Genomic DNA, 26,076 nt, shown 5'->3' on the forward strand with positions numbered 1-26,076 from the left:
TGGTTAAGTGTCCCACTCTTGATTTTGGCTCAGGTCATGATCTCAGAGTCATGAGATCGGGCCCCACATCAGGCTCCATCCTCAGCAGAGTCTGTCTGAGACTCTCTTTCCCCCTGCCCCTCGCCCTACTCACATTCTCTTTCTCTCAATAAAATAAATAGTAAAATCTTTTAAAAAAATAAAAATAAATCCTATTTAACAGGTGTTAATGCCTGGACATTCTTAGCCCTATGAGATAGGTCAGATATTATTATTTCCATACAAACAAGGAAAAATGCAAAAATTCCCAAAGACTCCTGAAATAATTAATGAAGGAATTCTGATAATTTTCTTAAAGCATAATAACTGTGGTTTATTCCTGTTTTATCTTTTGTTATTATGAATCTTATTGTTGACAATTTGATAACCCTCAAGTTTGATAATCCCTCAATTATTTTATCTATTCCCCCAGTCATTTATTCAAAAAGAAAAACCTGATGTACATACAGCAGGCTTTAGGAGGGAATGGAGATGCAGCTATTAATAGAACTTGGTTCTTTCCTTCAAAGGACTCACAGTTGTTTCAGAAACTCTAGCACAGGAAATATGCTTTTTACTGATTTAAATGTATAAGATATAAAATTTTAAATCATCAAAAACATATCATAGCATAAAGTTTCACGGGTCAGAATAAGACTGCTGAAGCTCAAATCTTAGTTCTCCCACTTTCCAGTTGGGGTCTTAAGTAATTTCTCTTTACCTAAATGATAGAGATTGAGTATTACATGTCTCGTGGTATCATTGAGAGGGTCAAATGAGTCAATTCATGTTAAGTGCCTAGAAGAGTACCTGGCATACAGTGGGAACTTGATAAGTATCTTCTATCACATACATCAATCACTCATTCATATGATACACTACTATTGTCCAATAGTGGTTACGTCACTTATTAGTTTATATTATATGTATGATACATATTGTATGTATGTATGTTGATAAACATCTTAATGTTTAAATAGTACAGGTTTAAAAAAAATGGCACTTACTGAACACAAGGAGTGCTTCAGTTTGAATGAGGACACAGTTCCAGAGAAATTGGTTATCTGGAAATGTATGGGAGTCTTCCGAAAATTTAAAGAAGACTTTTAATTAACATTTTTGTAAAACTTAGGATTTGGCCATTGGTCATTATGTGATTTCTGTGGATAAATTACCCACTGGGTAATTTATACACCAGAAGATTTCCTCAGATATTGCCTCTTACTGGCGCTCTTATTCAACAAAGGACACAAAGCATATTTCCACACTGGGACTTGGGATCCCATCTCGAAGGAAAGGTATTTGAGAAGTAATCTCACAGTGTGCAAAAACACAGACTTAGGAATTTGTTTCGTATGAATCCCACCAGTCCCACTACAAACTATTTGGGTAATCTTGGGCAAATCCTGCAATCTTCTGTGTTTGGCTTCTTCCTTTGTTAAAAGGAGGTAAAGATTAATACTAACTTCATGTTTTGAAGAGGAAGTAAATTAATAAATGCTAAAATCTTGGAGAAAGTATGACCCATCATAAATACTATAAAAGTGTTTGCCATTTTTTCTCACCATTGGCTACTCAGAGTTTAGCCATTTTAGAACAAGGATTAAATTAATTCCATGTTCCTTGTATCCTGGTTCCATATGTTTAATTCAATGTGTATTAACTCTGCAACTCAGGAATAGCCTTTATCTTTAAAGGCCGTGCTCATGCCAGTGATGTTCTTATCATATGTTAAGTTCTTGCAAGTTATAAGAGAACCAGAACTACCTGCCTTTCCTGGAGGTTCTCCATCACCATTATCTAGGATGCTAATTGTAAGCAGATAAAAGGAAGGGTTCTCAGATAGTCCACCTTATTTCCTAAAATGGCAACTGTTTTGTGAGTGTCCTGTGGAAACCACTCTCACAGCAGGAGCAAGCTCACACACTGAGGGCTCCATCCAGTGGTGATTCCCAGTCTCGTCTTTATACAGGGCCTGTGTATTTTTGTCCAGTTTCATTTCCCCTCAAGGAAGTAAGTTACAGGTCTGTGTTAAAATAGATTGATGGCAGGAAGAAACATCACCTCCTGAGACCTTAGGCCCATTCATATGGGGAAGGACTCCAAGCAAGGAGCATTGAGCAAGCCTCAAACTAAATCTTAGGAAAGGTCCACTTCAGTCCTTTCATTTAACTTTCACCATGTGGCAGATGCTGAGCTTCTCCAAACATCCCAAGAAACTTTAGTCAAGTGTGTCAGGTTTTGCCTGATTCCATGAAGATCCTCCACTCTAGAAAATACGTTCTTCGCCTCTGAAAAGCATGAGCCATTTCTCGATGGAAAGTGCCATTCATTCTAATGTACCAAGCACTGCAGGTAGAAAGAAATGCAACGATGAATGACACAGTCCTTGTCTTCAAGTTGCTCATAGTTCAGAATCACAATATTTCAAATAATGAAGACATGAATGAATAAGTTATATGTGCTCAAATCATTAAGTCTAAGTCCTCATTTCCCTCTCTTAAAATAAGGCTAATAGCACCATGTATCTCGGAGGACCTAAGGTAGAAGCACTAACATGATGGATGGAGAGGCTTTGGCAGTGCCCTGCATACAGTAAGCATTAATTTTTCATATTTTGTGTTATGCATGCAATATTTTATCATTAGTATTGGATATTTACCTCATTTAGCCATTAATGTTGACCTCTTATGTGATTGCACTCAAAATGTGAATAATTAAAATATTTTTAATAACTTTTATATCACAAATGGTGGCACAGTAAAAATCTTTGTGCTAAAAATTCCACTGTCATTTTTGCTTAATACTAAGTAAATCAGACTAATTTTGCTAAAGATTAATAAAACATTTACTAAGTTATCTTCTCACTGATTTCTATAAGGCTGATCTATTTGAATATAAAATTCTCATTGAAATAAAACTAAGAAATATCAGCACTTTAATTAAAATGTTATTTGAGAAGAGTAAAATATAAAATTTATTTTGATGTATTTAAAATTTGTAATATTACATTCCAAAAATTAGAAGTTACTATGTAAGAATTATTTTCATTCAGTTGCATGTGTGTGCAGACAATACCTTTGTTCCTACAGAAGTGCTTCCCACCCATTCCTACCTCTACTGAACACTTGGGTGCTGGCTTCAGTTTGTATCCAACCAGTTGGACACTTGAATAGGTCAGGATGATTAATGAAATCACACTTCTTTGTAGGGTCATTTCAACATGGCTATGTCTCTGGGTTAAAAGTCACAGTTCTCTCAAATTGACCTTGTTTCCATCATGATCTGTTACTGGGTGGGGGTAAGCAACTATTTTCTCCACATTGCTTCAGGTCTCAGGAGAGTGACAACAGCTGTTGTTAGCCCTGTAATAATGCAGGATCTCCTGAGGTTTCCCTATACTCTGGCCACACTTTCAAAATGGCCCCCCTTTTTAAGCTCTTTGAATTCTTCCAACTTAAGTGTACCGTCTGTTTCATGCTAAAAATCCCAATGAGAACCATCAGTAAAAAAATAAGGCAAATTAATTTTTTAAAAAATTATTTTTTTAATTAAAAAAAATTAAAAATTTTTTAAATTAAAAAAAATTGTCTCTGAAAAAAAACAGAAAACTGTGCTTATAAGTTTGAGTTGGGGAGGCAGAAAGCACAGGGTTGAGAGTGCTGTATCTTAGAACATTTATGACAAAATTCCAATTTGGTCATTTATTACTGTCATTTACTTTATTTCTCTAAAATTCAATGTTCTCATAAAACGGGTTCATAGCAAATGGTCAGTGGCTTCTGTCTCATATTATTGATGTTAGAATTATATAAAAAGACATATGTAGACTATTTAATCTGATAACATTGTCAACAGTTCAGGGTTTAAATTAATTTCTTTTTTATTACCATCACAAATCTAAATACTATGAGTAAAAAGATCTATGTGCATATTTTGAAGTAAGTTTAAGTTATAATTCTATTATAAAATAAAACATGCTTTGAGTCATTATATTAAAATTATTTTTAACTATCTAATGCAACCTATAATTTTTAGCATTTGTATTACCTTCATAGAATATTATCTGGTAAAGTAGAACAATTCTAACAAGTAGGGTAAGATCACAAATAAATAAGACATTTACTAAACTTCTTTCTATAAAAATGTTACTCTAAACTTAGTGTTATTTATTCTTTCCTCACAGATACTATACTTGCCTGGGAGGTTCCTTGGGAACTGCTTAAAGCAGGTAAAGCAATTCAGTGGGTAGGATTCAAGGTTCATACTAGAGCTGCATCAATTTTTTATCTTTTTAAAAATATTATACTAGAATAGATATGCCTTCTTTTGCAAGGAAAGTTTCATAGTTTAAGCTTAACCCAAATCAAGAGAATCACTATTATAAAAATGAAAAAGTATGTATAATATAAAAATATATTTGCTCATTTTTCTGCCTGTCAGTTGCATATTTTTTAAGCTCTGAGGCTCCTACAAAATGTATTAGACATAAGTATATATAATTGGCCTTAAATACATATCAGAAACTGTCAAATGTGTATTGAAATCTTCCAAATTATTTTAATGTAATTTTTTATGGTTTTTCTCATTTCAAGAGCAATACATACCTTATTGCAGAAAACTTGAAAATTAGAGAAAAAGTATAATGAGGAATCTATAATCGCAAGATAAAAAAGCAAACACTGTTAGTATATTATTATATAAATACAGCTTCTTGTTTTCTTTGGGCAGCTTGATTTTAGATATAAGGTGCTATTGCATTTTTTACTAAAATTATTATAGGGTTAATATGTTTCAAAATAAGTATTACATGGCAAGTATTTTTCTATGACATTACAAAAATCTTGAAAACACCATTTTAGTAGTATGATAATCACTTTATAAAAATGCATAATTGATTTAAGCACTCTGTGCATTTAGGTTCTTATAAATTTTTCAGTATTTTAAATAACTACATAATGATAATTCTTGTAAGAGAGTATTCTTTTTGAGATTTATTTATTTATTTGAGAGAAAGTGAGAGAGCATGAGCCAGGGAGGGGCCACTCTCAAGCAGATTCCATGCTTAGCACAGAGCCTGACCTGGGTATTGATTTGAGGACCCTGAGATCATGACCTAAGTTAAAATCAAGAATCAGAAGCTTAACCAACTAAGCCACCTTGGTGCTCATAAGAAAATATGTTTATAGTTATCAGATTACTTTCTAAGAATTTTTGAGTCGTAATAACTGACTTGAATACAAACCTATTTAGCTCTTAAAATATGCTTGCTTTATTATTTTGAGTTTTACAGATTCTCATACATAACAGCAGGAAATATTCTTTCCTTTTCATTTTATTTTGCTAGTTTAATAGATGGGGGATGACATATTACTGATTTATTTGCATTTCTTGTTTTATGCTGAGATGTATTATTTTATCATTGGAATATGCTATTTGTATTTCTTTTTATACAGCATTTTCTCTTTGGAAGTTTTCTGTGTTCTAATGCTGATGACAAGAAACAGACAAGTTATACTTTCAAAGACATGAGGTACCTGTGGAGTCTAAGAAGACTAGGTAAACTAAAACCACATTGGGGCTAGAACCAACCATTCAGGGGTGAGCTGATAGATAGGCAGCTGCTTTTCAGGGTGAATTTCCAGATGTGAGCATAGGCTTAGGATGAGACAGTGGACTGTTGGTAGATAGAGAAAGGGAAATCTGCAAATCTTTTAACTGATATGTGGTTCTGGAATGATCAAATCTGAGGATTTTTGAGGACTTATATATAATCCTGGTTTCCCCTGCTCTATCTTGATCGAATTGTCAGACTCATTGCTGGTCTAAGGAGTCAGGAGGAAAACTCTGGGAAGGAAAGAGAAATCTCTCATAGACTTGATTCAGAGTTTAAGAACTTCCCCTGTGAAAAATAAATTGGATTTAAGTAAAAGCAAAAAATAAGCCAGATGAGGAAGCTGGAATGAGTGGTGAATTCACACTTGGAATATACAGCCAATATTATGTAGGAGCACTGATTTGGGTCTCAGATGAAGATTCCAAGTCCAGTGTCAGAAGGTAGGTGCTGTAGGACATAGAAACCACTGGAGATTTTGTGTTTGCTGTGTGCAGTATGATCAAGTCAGAGGATGGGGGAGCCCTCAAAACCAAGGAGGAAACTCCTCACAAGACACTTGCCAAATTTTGAAATATTATTCAGCAGAAGTTAAAGAGAAAACCCTTAAAAATTGACTCAACAAGAACTAAACCTTCATAGTCTTTCAATATAGACAAAGACCCATAAGATGCTCAATTAAAAGTCCTGAAGGACTACAAAGTTGTAGTGTAATGATGATTAACCAAAAGTAACTGAGGGACACCTGGGTGGCTCAGCAGTTGAGCATCTGCCTTCAGCTCAGGGCATGATCCCAGGGTCTGGGTCAAGTTCTGCATCAGTCTCCATGCATGGTGCCTGCTTCTCCCTCTGCCTATGTCTCTGCCTCTCTCTGTGTCTCTAATGAATAAATAAATAAAGTCTTTAAAAAAAAGTGACTGAGTGTTCTGAAACTTTCACCCTGCTCTAAATGAGCTTTATCCTAAATTGGGTGAACATGGCCAGGACCAAACATGAAAAGGAAAAGCAGAATTATCTCTGGTAAAGGATACATTACCATTTGCAACCTCTATACTTTTTTTATATACAGTATCTGCCAAATGATTAAACACCAAGAGAAGGATGAATTTTTCAGTGTGCAACTTCTACATCAGTAAATGTTTCTTTTTTAAAAGGACATGAAAAGTAAAAACAAAAACAACCCCCCCAAAAACAAAACAAAACCAAAAACCATGGAAGATTATGGCTATCTGATAAATAACATAAAGAATAAGATAGATAGTAGAAATAGATGAATAGATGATCAATATTGATGTTAGCAGATGAGAAACTTATAATAATTATTTCTTAAAAGATTTTATTTATTTATTCATGAGAAACACAGAGAGAGAGAGAGAGGCAGGCTCCTCTCAGGAAGCCTGATGTGGGACTCGATCTCAGGACTCAGGCCTAAGCCTAAGGCAGATGCTCAATCATGGAGCCACCCAGGCATCCAACTTATAATAATTATGATTAATATGCTCAAAATAGAGAAAAAAGTCAACTGAGACAAAAGAATGGAAATTTTCACCAGTTAATAGAATCTAAATCATCATCATCCTCAAATATTTTAGAGCTGACAAATATTTGAAATTAACAACTCGATAGTTTAATCATATATTGTTTATAGCATAACACAGCATTTGTGAGGTACAAGGCACATGAATAAAAACAACCATACTGAGACAGAGAAACCAGAAAGAAGGAAAAGACAGAACACAGTATAAGTGGTTTAAACCTTAGGTCATATGGTCTAACACATTGAGTTCCCTTGAAGCTCCATTCCCAGACGGTTGTTACTTTTTTTTTTTTTTTTTTTTTTTGAGAGAGAGAGAGCATGCAGAGGGTGTGGCAGAGGAAGAGAGAACAAGAATTTTAAGCATGCTCCATGCCTAGCATAGAGCCTGATGCAGGGCTCTATCTCACAGCCCTGAGATCATGACCTGAGCTGAAATCAAAAGTCAAGCACTTAACCAACTGAGCCACTCAGGTGCCCAAACAGTTGTTACTTTGACCTGTTTGTTCCCTGCAGAAATCCTTTTCAGAGGATTTGTCTTTATTTAACCTGACTCAGAGGTCACTGAAGGCAAACAGGACTGTCTTCAGGGTATTTATCAGAAACAATTAGCAACAAGTGTTCAATAGAACTGTGGTGAGTGATAGCTGCCTTAGATGTCAACACCTTTTAGGACAAACAGGAGGCTGACCAGAAAATTTAAAAGGAAACTAGGGAATAGTAATAACATGTTCATAGAGGCTTTGAAAATTTGTCACATATTTCTGTTTATCTAAAAGGACATGTGGATATTCAGGGCTGTAAATTTGTCCAGGAAAGACTTTGAAATGTCCTAATTTCTCATTTCTGGTTTACTTTGAGGTTCTGTGAAAGTAGGAAGTGAAGGCTAAGGCAGAGTTGTATACTGTAATGAAAGCATATCCCCAAACCCATATGCAAAACCCCTCAGCAGTGGCTAAGAGATTTATTCGTTCCAGGCTAACTAAATTCAGCAACATATAAAAAAGATTATACCCCATCATCAATTGAGTTATTTCATGAATGCAAGGTTGGTTTAACATCTGAAAATTAACTAAATTAACACATAATAAAGACAGAAACAACATGATCATATCAATAGATTCTCACCTATTTGAAGCATTTCCTGAATATCTATTATCCTTTTGTGAAAAATTACTAGGAATAAAGATAATTTCTCTAACCCAACAAAGACTATCTATGAAAAACTCCAGGTAACATATTTAATGGTATAAGGCTAAATGTTTTCCCCCTAAGATCTTGAGTAAAACAAAGGTACTAGTTCTCATCACTATTACTCACCATGGTTCTGAGAGTGCTAGCAGGAAAAGTTTGGCAAGAAAAATTTTTAAAAGGTACTTAGGTTAAAAACGAAAAATAAAATACCTCTGTCTAGACACAATCTGATTTTAAAAATTTACTGACATCAATATATTGAAAAATAAAGAAAGCTGCAGCAAATTTCAAATAATTGAAATCACTGAGAGTAAATAGGTCTCTGATTATAAGAGTTTTAATAAAGTTAAATAAAATGAGATTTAATAACTTTAAAATAAGCAGAAAAATCTCACAATCTGGAATTTAAATAAGAGTCTATATAACAAGAGAAAGGTGAAATCAAAATCAAAAAATAATTTGAACTAAATTATAATTAAGATATGATGTATCTGACATATCAAAACTTTATAAGATATAATACAGTGCTTAGGGAGAAATGCATAGTCTGAAAGGCTATATTAGACAAGAAAGACAAAAAAAAATCAGTGAGTTAAGCTTTCATCAAGAGAAGCTAGCTTAAAAAAGAGACAAAATTTTAAGTAAAAGAGTGAATATAAAATAGACATCAATGAAATTGTAAATAAGCACACAAAAAAATGAAAGATATTTCTTTGAAAAGATTTTAAACATTGAATCCTAGCAAGCCTGGTAAGAAAAAAGAGGATAATAAAAATTTTTCTGTCAAAAATGCAAAAAAGGGTAGCACTACAGATTTCACAAACAGTAAAGCAATAATTACACACAAAAATCCACAATTTGAATCTGATGGAAAAAATCCTTACATAAAATACACTTTTCTGAGATTAAAAGAAGCAGAAATGGACAATATAAATATGCTAGTATCAACTAGAGAATCTGAAAACATATTAAAAAACTTCCCACAAAGAAGACTTAAGACCCATGAGTTTCATCAATAATTTTTTCCAGACAGTTAAGGAAAAAACCATAGAAATATTCCACAAACTCTTTAGGAGAGAAAGAATGAACCCTTTCCAACTCATTTTATGGGATGGATTTTTTTTTATTGTTATGCCACAAGGAAATTAAGATAATAGAAAATGACAGATCAATCTCCCCTACAGATATGAATGTAAAACTTAATAAATATAGCAAATGGAATCCAGTAAATATATATATACAATCATTGAATAGAGTTTATTACAAAAACACAGGGTAGGTAGATTCAACATGTGCCATCTCGTTAACAGATTGGAAAAAGAAAAAAAAAATCATGTATTCCCTGAAAGATACAGAAAAAATGTTCCTGATAAAATTTTTTTCCCATTCATTTTTTTAAATGTAGCAAACTGAACATACAGCTGTAACTTCAGTTCTCTGAAGCGTGTTCTTTTCCTGATAAAATGTAGCAGCACAAATGAGCAAACCCAACAGTACAAGCACATTTCAAGCCGCTACTTATACCGTGGCTGTTAGCTATTTATTGACCAAATTTACTCAAGTAGCTTGCTCGCTGTGCTTTTCTAACACTTGGCTATTAGGAGTAGCTTCAAGACTGGTAGAGACAAAAGGAAAAGAAAAAAAAAAAAAAAAACAGACAACAATTATCAGGTCTCCAGGCCTTCTGCTACTACCTTTACATTAAGCATAAAGACCTAAGGTCTCTTAAAGAATAGGCTCAGAGGTGAAAAGTAATTTGAAAAACTTTATCATTCTATTCTAGCACTGCTTCTGAAATACCCCGTCCTTTTTCCACTGAGAACATCAGCTTTACCTAAAATATGCTCTGTAGGATCTGAACTATACAAAGTCAGGGATATTTCTTGGTATTTTGGGACAAATGTGACACTATTAAATTATTATGTGGTAGATTAATTTTTCCTTTAAAAATTTTTCCTATGTTCTTAGCTATTTTCATAAGGAACTTCAAAAACCTCTATTTTAAGTCATTTTGAAATATCCAAAATATTTCAAAAATAATGAAAATCTCTAATATTTAGTCCTTCACCTAAGGACAGAGTGTGATCTCCTCTTATTAAATATATATATCATTTTGGGGTTTTTATTCTGTTCTTGGCTTTATTCATGAAATGCCAGAAAGTCATTCATAGATACTAACATTTTACCACTAATTTTTGTCAATAGAATATTTTTCTTTTATGTTCTAAACTGATTTCATAGTGTTTAGCAAATGCATTTATTTTATATTTTTATTTTATACAGGCTAACTTATTGAGCCCTCTTATTGGTCTAATTTTTTTCACTTAAATTGGACTTTTGATTCCTCTCATAAAATAGATCACAAATAATTATAACATATGCCTTACTTGTGTTTTATGTCTTAATGAATTTACTAAAGCTCCAGAGTAAGATAAAATAAATGTAATTTCACAAATATTTGAAGAAATTTTATGTGAATTTTTACCCCTGAGGGATAATAGATATTTCTAGTAAAAATGTTTTAATATTCTTTTGTATTTATTATGGAATTGTTCAGAGCCAGGGGTAGCAATTTTGTAGTGTCTGTAGTGTGGAAGATCTTTCAATTACTTTGCAGCTAGCACAAGCTTTAAAGTTAAGCATTACACATAGAGATTCTGAATTTATATGTTAGAGAATTCCAAAATCTGTAAATGAAATGATAAGTCTGTCCCTATCGTAAATAAATAAAAATCGGCAAAATAAAGCATGGAAATTAACAGAATAAAAGAAATATACCTTTGGAGCTTATTGAAAAGTTTCCATTTTAGAATTACTTGCGAGGTTTAGAAAAACCATTTGATTACCTCACTCAAGATCTGGCCCTCCAATTTATACTTTAAGAAAATAACATATTATCCTATGTATACATAGTTAATACATTAAAATCCATTTTGATTAAGATTATGTTCAAAATAACAAAGCACTTACACATTATCAATAATTACATACTGCGGGTAATATATTCCACTTAAATTGTGTATCCATGTTCTGTATAATAAAGTACTGGCTATGAGGATGGTCTCATCATCCTCTAGTTTATCTGTAAGTTGGGCCACTGTTCAGTGAACACACACCTTGAATAACTACTGTGTATTAAACCATGTACTGTCCCAAATAGCAGCCACTAGTAACATGCAGCTATGAATACTTAGGATGTGGCCAGTCCAGACTGAGTGTGCTATAAGGGATAATATACATAACTGATTACAAAGACTTGGTAGGAATAAAAAAAAAGAATGTAAAATATCTCAATAATTTTTATATTGAGTCATGTTGAAATGATCTTTGGGTATATTGGGTTACAGAGAGTGTTACTAATTTTGTGGGGTTTTTTTAAGGTCTAATAGAAAAATTTAAATTATATATATGACTTACATTATGTTAACATTAGACATAGTTGGGACTCTTATACAAATATTAAAATGCATATAACCTTGCTCTTGATGAGTGATGTTTATTATTTCTGATGCTTTTCAGTTTATTGAAAACTCACGAATGCCTAATCAGGTAATACTTTTATTTATTTTACACTCTAGATAGGTAAGGTTTGAAGTGGTTAAGCTATTTTTTCACTGTTTTAGCATTGGTATAGACTGAAGGTAGATTGTAAACCTAAACTTATCTAGTATGCAAAGGCATTTGTCTTCTCTGCATCTCTAGAGAGGATGCAGCCCCAACAGAAAAAAATAAAAATATAAGACAGTTTATTTTGGCCCATAAATAGGGTCAAAGACATTTCCTAGATAAAATTAAAACTCTGTAGTCTACTTCATGCAGAGTTGAAAGAATAACTATTTGAGCAAAAATACAAATCTGTTGCTTTGTATTTTTTAACTAAAAGACAACTTCTCATCTCCATATTTGGTTTTAATAAAAGCCTCATGTTCTCTCCAGCAAAATCACATTCTTGAGTCAATTCCCTCCCAGTACTGCTGAGATAGTTGATGTGAGATGTGCTAAGCTTTCATTCTTTTCAGGACACCCGAGTGGCTCAGTTGGTTGAGTAGCTGACTCTTCATTTTGGCTCAAGTCACTATCTCAGTGTTGTGGGATCGAGGCCCCATTGGGCTTCATGCTTAGCAGGGAATCTGCTTGATATTCTCTCTTTCCCTCAGTGCCTCCCTCCCTCACTCCCCCCACCTCTCTCTCAAATAAGTAAATCTTCATTAAAACAAAACAAAAACAAAATTTTCATTCTTTTTAGAATCTGGAAACAAGGTCTCTGCATCAAAACCATCATAAGGCTATACAGTTTAAAGATGGTGCTTCTAATTTACCTTGGAAAAGCTTTCAACATGTAGAAATACATTCTTGGTTTTTACCATAAATATAATAAATAACCAAGAATAAAGTGAGAGTGTACCTACATTTCTGTTCACAGCAAGATTCAGAAGTTGCTCACATAAATTCTGATTACATTTAATTTCCCTGGACTTCGTCATAGGAGTGTCTGGTATTTGAAGGAAGACTAGGAGATTGATTGTCTAGGTGCTCAGGGAGCTCCCACTAAAAGTAAGGAGAGGATTGACACAAGTTCACTATTACTAGTGTGTACCAAACATATTTACCTAATCCCTTTCCAAGGAACTTCCAAGTTCTGTTGAAAAGGTAGTCTCTATAATCAGACCCATCACTTTCTTGTAACTGTAATCAAATTGGTATAGGCTCTAAATGTCCAGTCATTTTTAATATGTGAAATGAGTTTATTTAAGCACAAATGATGTTAATATTCCACAGTTATTGGGGGCCTTCAAGATCACAGCATATAAGGATTTTTTGGATGTTAAGCCTCTCAAGTAAATTCAAATAAGGTATTATTTTAATTGTGAAGGAAAAATTGCTTTTTTAAGTACTATCATTCAACATCCATCAAAATTGGGGCTTCTGATAACTAAAAATGGTGTGAATATTATATTCATAAAATTAACAAAAAAGATAATTCAAAACAGAAAAAAATATTTCAGAGAACATATTTATAAGACCTCCTGAGCAGACAATATGATTTATGCACAAAAGCACACCTCCACACACCACAGAGAAACACAAGATACACATGTATATTTTCTGTTTAACATTGGCAAAATTCTATAAGGCAAGCTTCCATTTTCCAAATGAAGATAACCGAGGCTTAGAGACATTATGTAAACTAAGCTGGTAAGACACAGAACTGATATTATAATCCATATGTGACTCCAATGCCAGAACTAAGACTTAAATATTGATTCACACTTTATAATGATTGAGCCAAACACTATTTTATTAAAGATTCTTAGGTTTAAAAATAGTAGCAACATTATCAAAAGTAATATTACTACATTGATTTTAATTCTAAACATTACTTCTTTGCTTTGGAGCAAAGATATTGGAAGTTTTGATTAGATTGCTAGTAACTGAATAAGGAAAATGTATAAGTTTTTACTATTTACCGACTTAATTCGTTACAATAAGATTTTCTAATAGATATAAAGAATTCATATTCTAATGGAGATTGTAAAATTTTATTGATTTCGTTAATTTTTGCTAAATAAGAGCTACCTAAAATTAGATCCATATCTTCATATGCTGTCATTGAGTGAATCGAAAATGTTTGATCCCTGATGAAATATTCACATTTTGTCCAGTTCAACAGAAATCAATATTGATTCATCATCTTTAGTTCACTGGAGGAAACATCCAAGTGTCAAACTATAAGCTCATCAACTTCATTAACAATTAAATTTCCTTTAAAACAGAGATGTGGGGAATTGAATTTGCTTATTGTAAATGGGAAAAAGATTGGATTGTAGCCTGGTTCCTAGAATGATTTAATCCTTTCCGGGTGAAGCAGTATTAAATAAGATGACCAAAAAGAGACTGCATCTTTTTCTTTTATAATGTGAATGGACCAGCTTTCAGAGTGAGTGCCAGAGGTAACATACAGCCACTCAATCAGTTGGAAAAATGAGGAATGGAAACCTTATGGAAAATTAACATTTTTTTTAAATGTCCAGAATAAGGCAGGCAGAACCTTCTCCAACTTCCAGGTATATAGCAGGAGCAGGACATACCAAAATCAATTCTTCCTCCCTAGGTTGTATATATAGTTAGTGGGGAGAGGGAGAGAAAAACATGCCATTGAGAAGGTTTCTGAATGTTACTTGCCCTTCCCTGCAAATCCATCAAGGTGATGAGCAATTTATACCTGTTGTAGGGCATTGCTACCTCACTGAAGCATTTAAAGATATTATGAACTTTCTTTGAATACTGGGAAATATAAACATCAAGCTGATGTCATCTGGGAGTCTTGAATTCTTAAGTTTTTTTGACATTGTATATGGTAAATGGGTAAGTATAATCGAAAAGAGATGATGACAAAGGTTGAATGATTTTTATGAGGTATCTTAGTATATAATATATGAAAACAAGTTTGGATCACTTTTTATAAAGACCATCCCAATGCTGTACTAAATCATTGCTTCTTAGTTCTCAACAACTATAGGGCTTGACATACAATTGTGAAATAGGTGCTCTCCACCTGCCATCATATTGCTTCATTTATTTCATCATGAGTCCAATAACCTAATACTTTTCCCCACATCCACTTTTAAAATATATTCTCAGCTAATTTGCTCCAATTAGCATTTATAGCTAACAGCTTTAAAACACTTGGTAGGATTTATTTATACCATGACACTCCATGCCCCATAATTAACATTAGGATGGCTAGTGTTACCAATAAACCCCACTGTCCTAAATGAATTCCCAAGTATTCTCTAAATTTTGCCAAATATTCTCTAAAAGGGAAAGACTCAACCCTGATATTCTCTACTCTTCATCATCCAGATATTTAGCAAATGAATTTTTGGCTATTACTTCCTCAAAAATATTTTTAGTATCATGTAATGGATATTAATTTTACATCTTAGGTTATAATCCTATACTACATTGGCCATACAGTTAACTTTTTTATTTCAATTATTAAAATTTTAAGATCAAGAATTCCCATTTGGTTTTCATTTATCGTTTCTAATTATTCCTTTCAAATGGTCTATTAACTCATTAGGGCTAAATTTCCTTTTAATATGTTTTTATAATTATTTGAATATTTTATGGTAGATGCAATTTGATAAGTCCAACATATGTGCCATCATTCAGTTGGCTTCTATTGACTACTGTTTTCTAAAGTATGAAACACATTCTCATGTTTGAGTGACCAGCAATTTTTTTTGAATTTTACATTGGACATTATAGCTTATATACTGTGCATGTACTAGGTTCTGTTACTGTCCTCTAATGGTGTTGATTTTTAGTTAGGTGGGCAGTTCCATTACTGGTTGATCACTATGAACTTGGATAGGCTTGATTTTATACCTTTTTTTATGCCTGGGGAAGACATGCTGTGTTTCTCAGACCTCTCTAAATTGTCAAGAGTCAATCGCCAATCTCTATTTTTTTATGTAGATACCATCATAGTTTCAGACCATGTTAGGGTGAGTCTATAGAAGTCTTTCTAGAATGTGTGTGTAACTCCTAAAGAAGGGCCTCTGTGGAGTCTCTGTAGGGTATCAGTGTAGAAGGATGTGTCCAAACCCCAGTTGTCTCCAGCATGTCACAGCCTCAGTATTCTTTCTTCACTTTGAATCTCATAGCTGCTGATTTCTGGCAAGGCTATACAGTCTCATTTTCTGTCTAGAGAGCCCAATCCTTACCCAAGCACTCTGGAGGAATTTTGTTTGGCTTCTTTGGACTCTTCTATCTTCCTCTCATGTATAGATTATAGCTGCTTCATCTGTCCCAAACTCTGATTTTTGCCTTCTCTACTCAGCAGGACCACATGGTTTGGACTCCACTTCACTGCAACTGGTGGAGAAATATGTCACCATAGAAAGAGCAGCACTGAAAGTGGGACATCCATTGTGCATGTTCATTTTCTCAAGGATAAAGTTCTTGAATTGGCTATTGCCCAATGCTGTAATACAGCACATGTATTTATACATATCTGTGTGTATATACATCCACTCATTTAATTTTCTCATCATTTACAGTGGGAGAACTAAGTGTGGTCTGATATCTAAATGGGAAAAAATGTTTTCCTACAAAGTGAGTTGAAGTTTTTTTTTCTGTATTTATAAATTCCTTTTTAGAAATAATTTCACCTTTCACCATTGCTTTTTTTTTAATCAATGCCCAGAAATCAGTGGCATTTCTCACTTATATTCATTTCTTTTTAAGATTTTATTTATTTATTCCTGAGAGAGTCAGAGAGAGGCAGAGACACAGGCAGAGGGAGAAGCAGGCTCCATTCAGGGAACCCAACATGGGACTCAATCCCGGGTCTCCAGGATCAGGCCCTGGGCTGAAGGTGGTGCTAAACCTCTGAGCCACCCAAGCTGCCTTTATTTTTCCACTGTTCTTCCATGTAAAATGAGATTTTTGTTAGAGATTGCTGGGGATTACTTCCTGACATATTTTGCCCATTTCTTTAGACTTTATAAGAATATATTTTTTCAACTTGATTTCCAGACAAGTGTTCAGAAAAGAAACACAAAGTGGCTGTTTCCAGTGGTTTGTGTTTAATTGTATAACATCATCTCTGAACCAGACTTGTTAAAGCATAAGCATCAATTAAAGAGGAATCAACTTGAAATAAACATACTTTAAAAATTTACTTTTTTCCACAGAATTTTCACTACAAGATTCCAAGATGAATATGTCCAGAATTCAAATTGCACTGAATTCTTGCTGTAGCTATTTTTATAGCTTTAGTCATCTTTAAATGTACTTCTGCCCATTATTGAATTTACATCTGCTAAGTTTATTCACCAAATGTTTTTGAAAGCGTAGGAATCATGATTTTAGGACAATATGAAAACTAGTTACTATTAACTTAATATTTTTAATAACATGTTTTTAAAGGGTGGCAATTTACTGGCAGGACACAGCTTTTAATCCTTTGTCCCCTAGGAGCATCTTCTATTAGTAAGTTTCTCTTACTTAAGTAGTTCCTACTAGGATACGTATATGGATTCTTAGACACTGTGTTAATCAAACTGTTAAATAAATATCTAGGCATTGACTTCTTATTTAATCTTTTGAAGATCATGACTAATAAAAAAAATTATTCCTAGAGTTACTGCATTGACATCAAGTAGAACAGATTTCATTGTAGATGGTTTAGAGCCTCTATTAGCAGATACAATTCACCAGCATTGGCTGTTGAACCTAAATGGTAAGGAAATAATTGTGTTCCTTCCTTAACTCTACCTTGTTCACTAGCAATACTTTAAACTATAGGGTGTGACTTTTCTTCTAAGTGATCTTTGGGCTTGCAGAAACTTGAGAACTGCCAAGACATGGCAGACTGTAGAATACAAGAGAGTCATGTGAAATAAAGATTAAAATGTAAATTAGGGAGACCATAAAGGAAATCATTAGACAAAAATGTTACAAAATGAACCTAGAGAGGAAAATTTCACTAAAGAGTTTAATTTAAAAAAAAAAGAGTTTAATTTTGTCTGTTACTCATTTGACATTATCTAAGAGCCTTTGAATGATTTTAAGCAAGCATGTAATGAGGTCAAATCTTCATTTTGGTATGCCGAAGACATATCAACCACCCAAATGTTAGGAATGACTTTCCCAATGTGAGGCAACTGTAGTTGGCTGTGGTAACTGTGTCCTTTATTCTTTCCCATATTCCTTTCTACTACTCTTTATTGTCAGGCACATCCATCCCTAGGGCCATACATTCAGAGTTACCCTTCTCTCATTGAAAGAGGAGAGTGTCTAGAGGATTGATCTTAGGTTCATATGAGGATAAGCAATTTGATTAACTTAGCACTTGAGAAGATGGATTTCAAAACCTCTCCTGTGTTAACAATGACATGTCATTTATCACTTGAATAGTTTCAGATAAATGCCTTAATATCAGCTAGTGGGAACTTTTGGTAATTTCTAATGATATGAAAAGCACAAAGAAAAATTCACTGGGAATATGAAAATCTCTTGACTCCTAGACAGATTCTTGACAAGAAGAGTTTGGAGGATCACAAATAATAGACATCCACTGGCACCATTCTTTTTCTTTTTTTAAGATTGATTGATTGATTGATTGATTGATTTGTTTGTTTATTCATGAGCGACACAGAGAGAAACAGACAGAGAGAGTCAGAGACACAGGCAGAGGGAGAAGCAGGCTCCATGCAGGGAGCCTGACGTGGGACTCAATCCCAGGACTCCAGAATTATACCCTGGGCTGCAGGTGGCGCTAAACCACTGCACCACCAGGTGCAGTGCCATTCTTATTGGCACCTGTGCCATTCTTATTTTATAATATAATAAGACACTTAGTAATGGAAAATATTTATATGATTAAATCTTACCAGCAATTGTTGATTAGCGGTTTTGTGGTATCCCAATTTTTGGTTGTTCACATATTTGATAATCACTCTAAATCTTGCTTTTGTCACAAAAATTAACAAAATCTTAGATTTGAAAGATTGTTGAGCCCAACATTTTTCCTTCTATTCTTCTTATTGAAATATCCTTCATTCTCTACTTTCCTTAAGTGTCAAGCTTTTCTAAATTTTTCTAGTGTTCACCATTCTTTCCTTAGATAAGCAACTTTCAAACCTCTTATCTTCTCAAAATGTTTCCCTGGGAAATAAAATATCTTAAGAATAGATAACCAAGATATGAAAGGTAAGGCCAGTAACTGAATAAATTATTATAAAATAATGTATCCTCTCTAAATTTTCTGATCCAGTCACATCGGAGGCAAGGATTCCAGGACAAAAAAAAAAAAAAAGGGTTACAAGTAGGCTGATCATAGTTTCCCAGCATAACTTGGAATTTAATCCTGTTGTCCCAGGACCTCAAATCCTGTTAGAGTCCTCTGCACTCAAAATTGCCGAAATTTAGATGATACATTTTAGGATCATCCTAATTGTAAGTAGCAAGATGAATTTTAAGCAGGAGTTTATATCCTTTTAGCCATATCCTCTCTTGGTACTCAACAATGTCAAAATTACAGTTTCTTTTCTTTTTTCTTTTTTTTTTTTTTTGCCTAACTTATGCTCCTAACATAGAAAATACTTAGGGGATGGGGAGCTGGGGAGCGAAGGAATGTTACTTAACCCTACCCAGTTTTACCATCTTCAAACCCTCCTTAAAAATGTATATTCACCTTAGCTTAGTGTGAACAGATTTGGGGATTTTAAGATGCAAGAAAAGTCTCTCATTTCTCTGCTATCATTCAAGCATATCTCTCCTCTGAGACAAAGTATGACAAAGTAACTTAGGCTAAGGTGGGGCAAGTAGACAGGGAAAAGAGCTTTAAAACAAAACAAAACAAAAAAAAAAAAACTCCCAATACATTATCCTGTCATGTATTTCTTTGCTTTTCTGGTAGTACCTTTCATATAAAAGTCCTCATTAAACATTTGGTGAGTGAATGAATGACCTAGAATGAACTATGTCTGTATATAAAATCTGAGGTGACCAGGACACCTTCCAATTTCAGAAAATGATATTAGGCAGCTGTGACCCTTGAGATACTATTGCTTCAGCTGGAGCTCATATAAATTCAGCATGTTAAAGATTGTTAATCTTTTGTTGTTGAATATTCAAAAGTATAGCAACTGGTTAGAAATTGCTTGAAATTTATTTCTGTTTTTCAAAGAGTTCCCAGCCTTAAAATGAGCCATTCTCAAAATTATTGGAGTAATGTTGCTGGGGTGATTTTCATGAAGGTTTACAGAAAGCTAGGGATATATGTGGAAAAAAGCCCAAAGGAGCATGTAGGGATGGCCAGGTTAAAAAGGCATTATGCAGTCTACTTAAGGGACTGGCATCACAGCTCATGCTGGCAATTTTGAAGCGATACTTCAGAGCTTGAAGCAGAACCAAGTCCTTGCTTTGTAAATCATGGGGTACCAAGAAGGCCGCTTCAATGACCATATGACAATGTGTGAATCTGAAATGGAAGAAAATTTCTTCTCTTATCTACAAAGTGTGGCATTCTTTTGTTATTTTGGTGCAATGGAGCCTATAGAAAATGCAGTAATACTTTGACATTGTGAAGATTTTGTCTAATATGTCAGTACATGAGCAATAGTAGCAGTGGTAGTAATGAGGAACCTGGAAGTGACTACATGGGTGAAAATAAGCTTGAGAGCAAGTGAAGAAGAGCATCAGAACACCAGGTGAGAAAAAGTTCAAAGTACCAACCAACCAGAGTGTCGTGTCTGTGGAAAGGTGCTAATGGAGGAGGGTTGTTGTTATTCATAAACCTGGAAGTTTGCCATTAGCTTTTAAGGGCATAAGCCAGAGAAACAATGATTATTCTTTACAAAGCTTCATCTGTACCCACTATTCTCTGACATGACTAGATAAAATGGTTTCTATGATTCACTTGCATGTATATTTGTTTTTCAAAAGAAACAGTCACTATTTTAGAAGGACCAATTTAGTATATGATCCTCTGTCAAGCTTGACTCTTATCATGTCCCTAGGTTATGGATACTAGATAAGCAAATAAAAATATGGTACACCTATTTAACTTTATATGAACAATAATACTTTAATGTAATGTCCCAAATAGAGATTGCTGGGAAGACGATGGATAGAAGGACCCTAAGCTCACCTTGTCCCATGAATATGACTAGAAAACACATCAGTGTAAATAACCCAGAAAACAACCGAAAGACTGGGAGAACAACCTCTAAAAGTAAATGTAGAGAAGAGGCCACAATAGATGATAGGGCAGGTGGGGAATGGTGCGGAGCTAAATGAACCCACTGAACTGTCCATAGGAGGGAGGGAGGCTATGTGCATGGAGAGGGGAGAGAAAGAGACTCTCACACCTGGGAGACTGCACTGGGAAGACAAATATGAATATGCCATAACATCCTTTAAAAATCACAGGGGCCAAATTTCATAAGCTCTTACAAGCAACAGAAATTTTAAAAATTAGTAGGCTCCTCTCTGGGAGAGGATATTAAGTCCTGCCCCTAAAAAGACAGCACAAAAGACACTTCACAGTGATAAAGTATGAATATGGTAGTTTGAAAAGTGTCTGGGGCTTACTGGAGGGATAGTTGTTTATTCATCTCAGAGCATGTCCTGGAGAGACAGATCTTTGGTAGACTCCTCCAACAAAGGAGTTGGCAGGCACATTTTTATTCCTCCCATGAAATACATGGCACTAGCAGGAACCAGCATAGAATTGACATTCACTACCTAACTTGCCAACACTGCCAGTGCACCACCACCTGCACACACTTTGGTGGATCTGCCTCCTCCAGCCGGGCCTACCTCAGTCCCCCTGCTATAGGTCTCCTCTCACATATGACCAGGCCTCACCCTGGAAACACTGCACATCCCATCGCTTCACACGTTGCAGAGTCACCTCCTCCAATACATTCTTGGCTGAAGCACATCCAAAGCCATGACATGAGGCTGGCAATGTGGAAGCAGCCCCAACAGGGGTAAACACCAAAGAGACTCCTGTCCTAAGAAGAGAGAGTGATAAACACACACACATACCAGGTAGACCACAGCACCAGCAGTGAGCTGAGGTCAGACAACTGGTCTGACTGTAGGCTCCACCCACCAATGCAGGTTTTCAGGATAAAAACACAGGGAAAGTGGCCTGTGGTTTGAAAACAGATAGTCTGACTCAACTCAAGCCCAAGGCTGACTCAGATTGGCCCATTAACATCACAGGTACCCAACACTGACCACAACAGGCAAAGAGAGCCACTGCAAAGGACTGAACTGAAGGAAAAGGTGGCTCAGCCACAAACATAAGGGCATATGCAACACACATAGAAGAAACCACTAAAAAGTGAGGTTATGGTGGAAAGGGGATACTGTACGGCAGGGCACCAGAGGACCTCTTCTTCATAAGGCCACCTTTTTTTAAAGATTTTATTTATTTAGTCATGAGAGACACACACAGAGACAGAGGCAGAGACATAGGCAGAGGGAGAAGCAGACTCCATGCAGGGAGGCCAATGTGGGACTCAATCCTGGGATTCCAGGATCACGCCCTGGGCTGAAGGCAGTTTCTAAACCCCTGAGCCACCCAGAGATCTCCAAGGTCATCACTTTCAAGAGCAGGAGAAGTAGCTAACTTTCCAAATAGAGAAATAGTCACAGAGAGTTAGACAAAATTGGGAGACAGAAGAATATGTCCCAAATGAAAGAACAGGAGAAACTCATAGCAAGAGATCTAAGAAAATGGAGATAAGTAATATATTTGGATAGAGAATTAAAATTAATGATCATAAAGATATTCACTGAATTTGAGTAAATTGTAGAGGACATCAATGAGACCCTTAATAAAAGGAAAAAAAAAAGAACCAATCAGAGATGAAGAACAAAATAAATGGAATTAAAAATAAGTACGATGGAATAAATAGATTAGAGGAAGCAAAAGGATAAATCAGTGGTCTGAAGGACAATGTAATGGAAAGCAATCAAGCTAAGCATTATGCAAAATGAGAATAAACTCAGGAAACTCAGTGACATCATCAAGCATAATAACATTTGCATTATAGGGATCTCAGAAGGAGGAGAGAGAAAAGGGAACATTTTTTTGAAGGAAGAATAACTGAAAACTTCCTGAATCTCAAAAGAATACAAAAATAATCTAGATCCAGGAGGCACAGGAATCCCCAACAAAATCAAACAAATGAGGTCCATACCAACACATAGTAATTAAATGGCAAAAAGAAGTGATAAAGAGAATTTTTAAAGTAGCAAAAGAAGAAAAAAAAATAGTTATATACAAAGAAAACTCCATAAGATATAGGCTGATTTTTTAGCAGAAACTTTGCAGGCCACAAGAGAAGGGTGTGATATATTCAAAGTACAGAATGGGAAAAAAAATAAAACCTGCAACTAAGAGCAGTCTACACAGTAAGGCTATCATTCAGAATAGAAAGAGAGATAAAGAGTTTCCCAGAAAAACATAAGTAAAGGAATTCATGACCACTAAGCCAGTTCTATAAAAAATGTTAAAGGGGGATTTTTTGAGTGTAAAGGAAAGACCGTAAGTAAGAGTAAGAAAAATAAGAAGCACAAAAGCAGTAAAAATAAGTATATCTGTAAGACCCAAACAAAGGACTCACAACATAAAAGGATATAAAGAATAACATCATATACCTAAACCATGGGATGCAGTGCAGAGAGGAGTAAAGAAGGAGTCCAAGCTTAAGTGATCATCAACTTAACATAGACTGCATTATGCAGAAGATGTTATATACAAACCTAATATTAACCAGAAATCAATAACCAGTAATAGATGTACAAAATTAAAGGGAAAGGAATCCAAGTATATCCGTAAAGAAAGCCAACAAACCATGAGACTTCTCTCATGAGAGAAAGAGAAGAGAATAGAGACAACAAGAGAAGGAATAGAGACAACCTACAAAAACAACCATGAGGCAACTAACAATATGGCAGTAAATACATACCTATAAATAATTATTTTGAATGTAAATGGACTAAATGCTCCAATCAAAGGACATAGTTTGATGGAATGGATCAAAAAAAAAAAAAAAAAGACCTATCTATATGCTGCCTACAAGAGATTCATTTCAAACCTAAAGACGTATGGAGATTGAAAGTGAAAGGATGGAGAAGCATTTTTCATGCAAATGTAAGTGAAAAGAAAGGTGGCATAGTAGTAATTATATCTGACAAAATAGACTTTAAAACAAAGGCTGTAACAACAAAGGACACTGTATATCACAAATGGAAAAATCCAACAAGATATAATAATAGTAAATATTTATGCTCCCAACAAGAGGGCACCCAAGTATATAAAGCAGTTAATAATAAACTTAAAGGAACTAATCAATAGTAATACAATAATAGTAGAGGACTTTAACACCCCACTTACATCAATGGGCAGATCATCTAAACAGAAAATCAACAAGGAAACAGTTGCTCTGAATACCACCTTAGACCAGATGGATTTAACAGATGTATTCAGAACATTTCATCCTAAAACAGCAGAATACATATTCTTGTCAAATGCAGGTGAAACATTTTCCAGAATAAATTATACCATGCATCTATTCTGACCACAACACTATGAAACTAGAAATCAACCACAAGAAAAATTTTGGAAAGAGCACAAATACATGGAGGTTAAATAACATGCTACTAGAAAATGACTCGGTGAACCAACAAATCAAAGAGAAAATCCAAGAAAATAGATGGAGACAAATGAATATGAAAATACAATGGTCCAAAATCTTTGAGCTACAGCAAAGCTGTCCTAAGAGGGAAGTTTATGGTAAGACAGGCCTACCTCAAGAAGAAAAATATTAAATAAACAACCTAACTTTGCATCCAAATGATCTAGAAAAAGAAGAGAAAAAAAAAAAAAACAGCAGAAGGAAGGAAATAATAAAGATTAGAGCAGAAATAAATGAATTAGAAATGGGGGAAAAAATCAATGAAAACAAGAGTTGGTTCTTTGAAAAGATCAACAAAATTGGTTAACCTTTAGCCAGACTCATAAAAAAAAAAAGAGAGAGAGAGAGAGACAGAGGACTCAAACAAAATCAGAAATAAAAGTGGAGAAATAACTGACACAACAGAAATATTAAGAAGAGAATATTATGAAAAATTACATGCCAACAAATTGGACAACATAGAAGAAATGGATAAATTCCTAGAAATAGATTACTTCCCATAACAGAATTGGGAGGAACATAAAATGTAAAAAGATTGATTACTAGCAAAAAAAAAGAAAAAAAAAGAATTAGTTATCAAAAACGTCCAACAAACTGAAGTCCAGGACCAGATGGCTTCAGAAATTCTTCACAAATCCTACCAAACATTTAATATCTATTCTTCTGAAACTATTCCAAAAATAAATAGAAGATTAAGAAAAGCTTTCAAATTCATCCTATGAAGCCAGAATTACCCTGATACCAAAGGCAGATAAAAACACTACAAAGAGAGAGAACTATGGGCCAATATCTCTGATGAACTTAGATACAAAAATCTTCAACAAAGTATTAGCAAATCAAACCCAACAATACATACAAAATCATTCATCATAATCAAGTGAGATTTATTCCCAAGATGCATTTGTACATACTAATAATAAAGTATCAGAAAAAGAAATTAAGAAAATAATCCCAATTGCACCAAAAATAATAGCTAGGAATAAACTTAACCAAGGAGGCTAAAGGCATACACACTGAAAACTACAAAACACTGATGAAAGAAATTGAAGATGATAAAAACAAGAATATTCCATGCTCACATTGTTAAAATGTCTATATTGCCCATGGCAATCTACATATTTAATGCAATCCCTATCAAAATGCTAACAACATTTTTTCACAGAACTAGAACAAAAAATCCTAAAATTGGTATGGAACCATAAAAGATCCTGCAAAGCCAAAGCAATCTTCAGAAAGAAAAACAATGCTGGAAGTATCACAATTCCAGATTTGAAATTATATTACACAGATATGTAATCAAAACAGTTTGATGGGATGCCTGGGTGGCTCATTGGTTGAGCGTCTGCCTTTGGCTCAGGGCATGATCCCGGAGTCCCAGGATTGAGACCCGCATTTGGCTTCCTACATGGAGCCTGCTTCTCCCTCTGCCTATGTCTCTGCCTCTCTCTCTATCTCTCCTAAATAAATAAAATCTTAAAAATAAAAAA

General features: G+C 34.4%; 1 long non-coding RNA gene across 5 annotated transcripts in view; it reads left to right on the forward strand.

Annotated features, from left to right (window-relative positions):
• LOC112651014 (uncharacterized) overlaps positions 1-26,076 on the forward strand; it is a 176,170-nt gene that overhangs the window by 134,751 nt on the left and 15,343 nt on the right. For all 5 annotated transcript variants that reach the window (XR_003130551.3, XR_003130552.3, XR_003130548.3 and 2 more), the window contains 4 exons: positions 2,529-2,613; positions 4,205-4,249; positions 5,475-5,577; positions 11,880-11,909. This is a non-coding gene — a long non-coding RNA (uncharacterized LOC112651014). The remainder of the gene's footprint in view (positions 1-2,528; positions 2,614-4,204; positions 4,250-5,474; positions 5,578-11,879; positions 11,910-26,076) is intronic.

The sequence above is a fragment of the Canis lupus genome, chromosome 16, assembly GCF_003254725.2.
Source record: "Canis lupus dingo isolate Sandy chromosome 16, ASM325472v2, whole genome shotgun sequence".
Classification (NCBI taxonomy): domain Eukaryota; kingdom Metazoa; phylum Chordata; class Mammalia; order Carnivora; family Canidae; genus Canis; species Canis lupus.